This window comes from Athene noctua, unplaced genomic scaffold, assembly GCF_965140245.1.
Source record: "Athene noctua unplaced genomic scaffold, bAthNoc1.hap1.1 HAP1_HAP1_scaffold_244, whole genome shotgun sequence".
Lineage (NCBI taxonomy): Eukaryota > Metazoa > Chordata > Aves > Strigiformes > Strigidae > Athene > Athene noctua.
The window spans coordinates 67,501-75,000 of record NW_027437709.1 but is presented as its reverse complement, the minus strand read 5'-3'; positions in this window follow the sequence as shown (position 1 = coordinate 75,000).

Genomic DNA, 7,500 nt, shown 5'->3' with positions numbered 1-7,500 from the left:
TTTTTTTTTTCTACAGCCGCCTCCCCCTGCGGTGCTCACGCCGCTGCCCTGCCCGGACCCGCTGGCCGCCGTGCGACCGCTGGCATCGACCGGTGTCTGCGTCCGCGTGGGGTCCCAGCACGGCCGGGTCTCTGCCGGCATTCCCGCCACCCCCTCCCGGCAGCCCCCGCGCTCCCCGCCGCCTGCCCCTTGTGACGTCACAAGTAGCCGAGGAGGGGTAACAGGGCGCTTCCGGGCCCGGGCTCCCGAGCTGCCTGTGACGTCACGCCGTGCCCGAGCGGGCCCTGGCTTGAAGCAGGCGGCGGCTCGGGATGACACGGGCACCCGCGTAGCTCCAAGGCAGGGAGCAGGCCGTGGCCTGAGCCTCTCGCGGCGAAGTCACGCCTGGACTAGGACGTGATGGGCCTGGGCCGGGCCGTGGCTGGTGGGCTCTCACGCGAGGGGGTCTCCTGCAGCTTTCGAGCCGGTAGGCAGGCCAGCGGCGAGGCGAGGCCTGGCTTATGCAGCGCCCCTCGTGATCTCACCTTCAACTGGGGAGGCGACGGGGCCAGCGCAGCTGCCGGCTAGCGTACGGACGCGAGGGTCGGAACCGGCAGGGAAGAGTTCGGCTGAGACGGGATCGAACGCGGACCTGAAAACACGCGACGAGAATCACGAACGGAGAGGTCAAGCGGAAGCCTGACCAGCGCTAGGGCATCGATTCAGAAACGGTTCAGGAGCTCACGCTCTGCCCACGCACGTGCGCCCGCCTGCCCCGCACCCCCACAAGCTGCCCGGCCCGAAGCCGTCTGCCTGGGGCTGCCCGCGCGCGCACGCGTATACGGCCGCCCCCCCATCCCGCCAAAGCCGCCCCACCCGCCACGTGCTTCTCCGTGAGACCGGCGGCGCCCCCCCAACACCGCCGCTTGGCCCGCGACGAGCCCGCCCCCCCCCCCCCCCCCCCCAACCCTCCCGCCACCAGGTTCACCGTGACACCGGCCGCCCCCCCCACCCCCCAGCCCACCCACCCCCCCCCGCCACCCCCCGCCCCATCCCACCCCCCCACCCCCCGCCCCCGCCACCCCCGGGGTTCGCGAGGAGACCGGCCGCCCCCTACCTCCGGCCCGCTTTCCACCAGCAGCAGCACATTGGCCGCTCCAGGGAAGGAAGGCGGGAGACCTTAGGACCCAGCGGCGTCGCCGCCGCCGCCTCCGTGCCGGGGGGCCCGGAGGGGCCTCCCGCCGGCGGCGGCGATGATGGGTGGCGCGTGTTTTGGACGCTGAGCCCCCGCAGCTGCCGAGTCCCTGCCGCGCCGTGCCCGCGGCCCGGCTCCCCGCCTTCCTCAGTCGGTCGCTCGGCCGCCCGCCCTCCTGCCCGCCTGCTCCGTTCCCGCCCCGGGTTGAAAGCCAAACGAACGCCGAAGGGGTGGGAGGGAGAGCAGCGACGGGGCGGGGGTGTGTGTGTAACAACAGAAACCGCTCCCCACCAACACCACCCCCCCACCACCCCCCCCCCCCCCCCGCCCCCCCACCGCCGCAACGAGCTCTGTCGACCCCCCTGCCGACCCCCCCCCAACCCCCACCCCTCCCGCCACCAGGTCCACCGTGACACCGGCCGCCCCCTGCCACCCCCGGGGTTCGCGAGGAGACCGGCCGCCCCCTACCTCCGGCCCGCTTTCCACCAGCAGCAGCACATTGGCCGCTCCAGGGAAGGAAGGCGGGAGACCTTAGGACCCAGCGGCGTCGCCGCCGCCGCCTCCGTGCCGGGGGGCCCGGAGGGGCCTCCCGCCGGCGGCGGCGATGATGGGTGGCGCGTGTTTTGGACGCTGAGCCCCCGCAGCTGCCGAGTCCCTGCCGCGCCGTGCCCGCGGCCCGGCTCCCCGCCTTCCTCAGTCGGTCGCTCGGCCGCCCGCCCTCCTGCCCGCCTGCTCCGTTCCCGCCGCGGGTTGAAAGCCAAACGAACGCCGAAGGGGTGGGAGGGAGAGCAGCGAGGGCGGGTGGTGGTGGTGGTGGTGGTGTAACAGAAACCGCCCCCGATCCCCCACCCCCCAGCCGTAGTGCTCCGCGGCGCCGAGGAGGCTGCGGTCGGTTGGCGGCCGCACCCACCGCCCTGCAGCTCCGGAGTTGCAGCGGTGGGGCGGGGACCAACGGCTCTTCGGGCGCGCGGGCGACGGTGGGGGTCGGGGGGCTGGGGGGGGTGGGGGGCTGGGGGTGTCTGTGTGTGTGCGCGTGCGTGTGTCTGTGTCTGTGTGTGCGTGTGTGTGTGTGTGTGCGCGCGCCTGTGTCTCTCTCTCGCGCGCGCGCGCTCTCTCTCTCTCTCTCTCTCTCTGTGTCTCTGCGTGTGTGTCCGAGCGCGTGTGTGTCGCGGCGGGGGGGGGGGGGGGGGGGGGGGAACAAACAACAAAACAACAATCCGAACAACACACACACACACACACACACACACGCGCACACACCCCCCATTCCCACACATAAAGCCCGGGAGCCCCCTTCCCACCCCCCCACCCCAACCCCGTCGAAAAAAACCTAAACGCGAATGCCAGCGAGCGCCTGGCAACGCCGGGACCCGGACCCGGACCCGGACCCGGACCCGGACCCGGACCCGGTGAAGGGCGCCCGGTGCCCACGCCTCTGCGGCACAGCGAAAGGCGGGGGGAAAGAAACAAAATAAAAACACACACACGCACCCCCCCCCACACCCCCCCTCCCCCGAGACTAAAGCTAAACCCACGCTGCGAAACCAACAGCTGAAGCCGAGGACCGCCCGGCAGCGCCGGGACCCCGACCCGGCGAAAAGCGCCCGGTTCCCGATGCGAACTCGCTCCAGCGAGACGGGCGTCTCCGTTGGGGGTGAGGTGCGGGGAACGTCGCCGCTTCTGCCGGGTCCCCTGGCAGCCGCGGGAAGCGGGGGGGGGGAGTGGCGGGCGGCGCCGTGCGGCGCGGAGTGGCGCGGCGCAGAGGGGCTGACTGGCGGCCGAGGGGGCGGGCAGCGAATGATGCCAGCGACTGCATGGCAGCCAACGGGTCGGGGCGGGGGGGTGGGGGGGCTGGTGCTGCGTGCACATGAGAGCGCGGCGGGGCGCGGGGGTGCGGGGGTGCGTTAAGAAAAAAAATTTCCCTTTTCATTTATTTTTTTTCGGATTTCATTGGCATCTATCGAAACAAAAATGTCTCGCACGACGCGGCCGCCAGGTCTACCCGCCTCCGGGGCGTGAAGCGGCCGACAGGTCTGCCCGCCTCCGGGGCGTGAGGCGGCCGTCAGGTCTACCCGCCTCCGCGGCGTGAGGCGGCCGTCAGGTCTACCCGCCTCCGCGGCGTGTGGCGGCCGTCAGGTCTACCCGCCTCCGGGGCGTGTGGCGGCCGTCAGGTCTACCCGCCTCCGGGGCGTGAGGCGGCCGTCAGGTCTACCCGCCTCCGGGGCGTGAGGCGGCCGTCAGGTCTACCCGCCTCCGGGGCGTGAGGCGGCCGTCAGGTCTACCCGCCTCCGGGGCGTGAGGCGGCCGTCAGGTCTACCCGCCTCCGGGGCGTGAGGCGGCCGTCAGGTCTACCCGCCTCCGGGGCGTGAGGCGGCCGTCAGGTCTACCCGCCTCCGGGGCGTGAGGCGGCCGTCAGGTCTACCCGCCTCCGGGGCGTGTGGCGGCCGTCAGGTCTACCCGCCTCCGGGGCGTGAGGCGGCCGTCAGGTCTACCCGCCTCCGGGGCGCGACGCGGCCGTCAGGTCTACCCGCCTCCGGGGCGTGAGGCGGCCGTCAGGTCTACCCGCCTCCGGGGCGTGAGGCGTCCGTCAGGTCTACCCGCCTCCGCGGCGTGAGGCGGCCGTCAGGTCTACCCGCCTCCGGGGCGTGAGGAGGCCGTCAGGTCTACCCGCCTCCGGGGCGTGAGGCGGCCGTCAGGTCTACCCGCCTCCGGGGCGTGTGGCGGCCGTCAGGTCTACCCGCCTCCGGGGCGTGAGGCGGCCGTCAGGTCTACCCGCCTCCGGGGCGCGACGCGGCCGTCAGGTCTACCCGCCTCCGGGGCGTGTGGCGGCCGTCAGGTCTACCCGCCTCCGGGGCGTGAGGCGGCCGTCAGGTCTACCCGCCTCCGCGGCGTGAGGCGGCCGTCAGGTCTACCCGCTTCCGGGGCGTGAGGCGGCCGTCAGGTCTACCCGCCTCCGGGGCGTGAGGCGGCCGTCAGGTCTACCCGCTTCCGCGGCGTGAGGCGGCCGTCAGGTCTACCCGCCTCCGGGGCGTGAGGCGGCCGTCAGGTCTACCCGCCTCCGGGGCGTGAGGCGGCCGTCAGGTCTACCCGCCTCCGGGGCGTGAGGCGGCCGTCAGGTCTACCCGCTTCCGCGGCGTGAGGCGGCCGTCAGGTCTACCCGCCTCCGGGGCGTGTGGCGGCCGTCAGGTCTACCCGCCTCCGCGGCGTGTGGCGGCCGTCAGGTCTACCCGCCTCCGGGGCGTGAGGCGGCCGTCAGGTCTACCCGCCTCCGGGGCGTGAGGCGGCCGTCAGGTCTACCCACCTCCGAGGCGACCGGCGGTGGCCGCTAGGTGTACCCGGCTCCACGTTGCCGGCGGCCGGCTCAGCGTCCGTCGAAAGGGCTGCCAGGTCTACCCGGCTCCGTCGGGACTTAGAGCGCGGGCAGACCTGTTGGCTCCGGCAGTTCCTCCAAGGGGTCGCTGTTTCGCGCTGCCTCCAGTTAGGTCATCGTAAGAGTCGGCGTCTCTGCAGCGCCTCCCCCGCTGGCAGGCAGACACTGCCTTTAAGCGCCCCTTTCCGGCGCGGACCCATATTCTCCTTATATAGGGGCACGAGGCGTCTCTGCTCCAGACAAGCGCCACCGAGCGAGGGCACGCGGCTTAGCCGGCCAAGTGGAATGCTGGGCGGCCGCAGACGGTGGTTTCCCCCGGGGAATTGGGCACGGTTCTCAAGCCGGTGCTCTGTCAGGCGAGCGTGCACGGAACCGAGAGCACCCAGAGAGATGCCGAACGGCACGAAGCCGGGCGGCGTTGGGGCGGTCGCTGCCGAGTGGTGAGAAAAGGACGGGCAGAGGTGCACGGGAGAGGCCGAAGACCGGTGGCCGGAGGCGGCTGGCGGCACTTGAACGCTGGATACTGGGGGGGGGAGCCGAGCTGTGAGACTACCGTGGGTGGTTACCCCCGTCCCCCCCCCGGTCCCCCGAGAGCCCGATGATGGCGGAGGGGGGGAGCGCCGGTATGTGTGTTGACACAGCGGTGCTCCGTACGGTTCCAGCCCGTCGGGGGCTGTTGCCCAGCTCCTTGAGGGGGCCTTGGGGATGGGACGAGAGGTGGCGGCGGCGGCACCTGCTCCCTTTGTTTGCCGGCCTTAAGCCGGAGCCCGTGGCATGGGCACGCCACGGTTTTGGCTGGTCGCGGTGGCCGGCAGCTTGGATGCAGACGGCCCGGGGGGGGTGTGTCTCGAGCCACCGGTGGGTGGCCCCCCCCCCCCGGCCCCCCGAGAGCCCGACGATGGTAAGGCGAGAGGCGGCGGCGCCTCCCTGGTTCTTGGTTTACTCCTTTCGTTGCCGGTATCGTATGCCATACGTGCGGGGCGGCCTGTGGTGTCCGGCCGGCTCTCGGCGTCCCTGGTTTCTACCGGCCGGGCTCGGTGAAGGGAGGTCTGCACGGTGCTGTGAGCGAAGGCTAGTCGACTCCTCGGGTCCTTTGCTCTCTCGGCCCTAAGCCGGAGCCCGTGACATGGGCACAGCACGGTACGTTTTTGGCCGCCGGTGTTGGCTGGCAGCCGGGTGCAGATGGCCGTGGTGGGGTGTCTCGAGCCTTCAGCGGCTACCCCCCCCCACCACTCTGGTCCCCTGAGAAGCTGGATGATGGTAAGGCGAGGCGGCGGCGCCTCGGTCCTCTTTTCCGCTTTCTTTTTTTCCTGGTGCAGATGCCATACGTGGGGCGGCCTGCGGTGTCCGGTCTGCTCCTGGCGTCCCTGGTTTGTACCAGCCGGGCTCAGTGAAGGGGAGGTCTGCACGGTGCTGTGAGCGAGGTTGGTCGGCGCCTCGGTTCCTTTGCTCTCTGGCCCTAAGCCGGAGCCCGCGATGCGGGTACAGCACGTTTTTTTGTTTTTGGCCGGTGGTGGTGTCCGGCAGCCGGATGCAGATGGCCGGCGGGGTGTCCTGAGCCTTCAGCGGCTTTCCCCCGGCCCCCCGCCTGAGCTGTTCCACACCTGGCTTTTTCCCTCCGGGGTAACCTGTTCCCTGCGTTTGTTGGGCAAAGGCCGGTGGCCGGCGGCGGCCGCCGGCACTTGAACGCTGGAAGACCGGCGGAGTCGAGCCTGTCGCGGCTTTACCCCGGTCCAGCCGAGTCGGCTGAAGGGAATCCTTGTGCGTGGCGGGTGGGTGGCGGCGGTGGCGGGGCACATCCCGCGCACCCGGTCCCCCACCCCCTCGACTGGTACCGGTACGGAGGCGTAGCCTACTGAGGCTGGCCTCGGGCACGTCGGACAGGCTTCGCGGCGAGCCGGCTCTGCCGGTGTTGAAGCCGCCGGAGCACCTGTCACGGATGTCGCCCCTGCTCGCTCGCACGCAGAGCCCCGCGTCGTCCGCCCGCCCGCTTGCGGGTGGCCGAGGGCAGGCGCGCGGTGGCTGTCGCTGTCCCAGGACCCGTGGCCGTTGTGGCCTTCGCTGATCGATGAGGCACTTGGGGTCGCGTCGGAAAGGGCCCCCGGCGGGCCGGCTCTGCTGTACTCCCCGTAATAGGGAGCCGCGGTGGCGTCCGGTGTTCAGGCAGGGCGGTCTCCTTTCCAATTCGCTTCCCCGCTGTGAGCGAGGTATCGTCCTAGTCTCTTCCCCCCCCCGAGCGAGAAGGGGGCCGTGGCGACGGCGGCGAGGCGCGTGCCTCCCCCGTGTCACCTCACCCTGTCCTGCTGCCGCTCGGCGCGGGGGGGGGTTTCCTGGGCCTTCCTTACCGAACCAGGCTGTGTGACAGCCGCGTGGCCCCGCGAGCCACCAGGTGTCCTAAACCACGCCGAGGCGCCGGTGCCGACCTCGGTCCGGGTGCCCGTGGGTGCCGGCCGCAAGCAGCGCTGGGCGGCGAGGGCGGTCGAGCCGCGAAAGAAACCGGGCCAAAGCGAGGGAAGAAAAGCGTGTCCGGGCCGCGTCTGCCCGGGCGGGCCTGGAGGCGTGCCGCGGGCGGCAGGGGGGCGTCCCCCTCCGGCGCTGGCGCCGCCGCCGTGTAGGGCTCTCCGTGCCGCCCTTCCGCCTGCTGCAGAGCGAGCCGCCCCGGCAGGGGCCTCGGTCCGCGGGGTCGCGCCCGCCTCGGCGGGTCGCTGTCTCCTCTAGCACGTCCGGTGCTCCCGCGGCAGTGGGGAGGGGGGGGGAAGAGCGAGCGCTCGGTCGTCTCCCCCCCCGCCCCTTCCCTTCCGTTGGGTGGTGGGCGCGTGCCTGCCGGCTGCGATCGCCCGCGATCCGCAGCCCGGGCCGGCCTCGGGGGCGGGTCAGCCCCGGCCGGCCCGAAGCCGCGTGGAGCGAGGCGCCCCGGCGCCCGCGCGTGTGTCCCCTCCCTCCAGCGCCGTCTCAG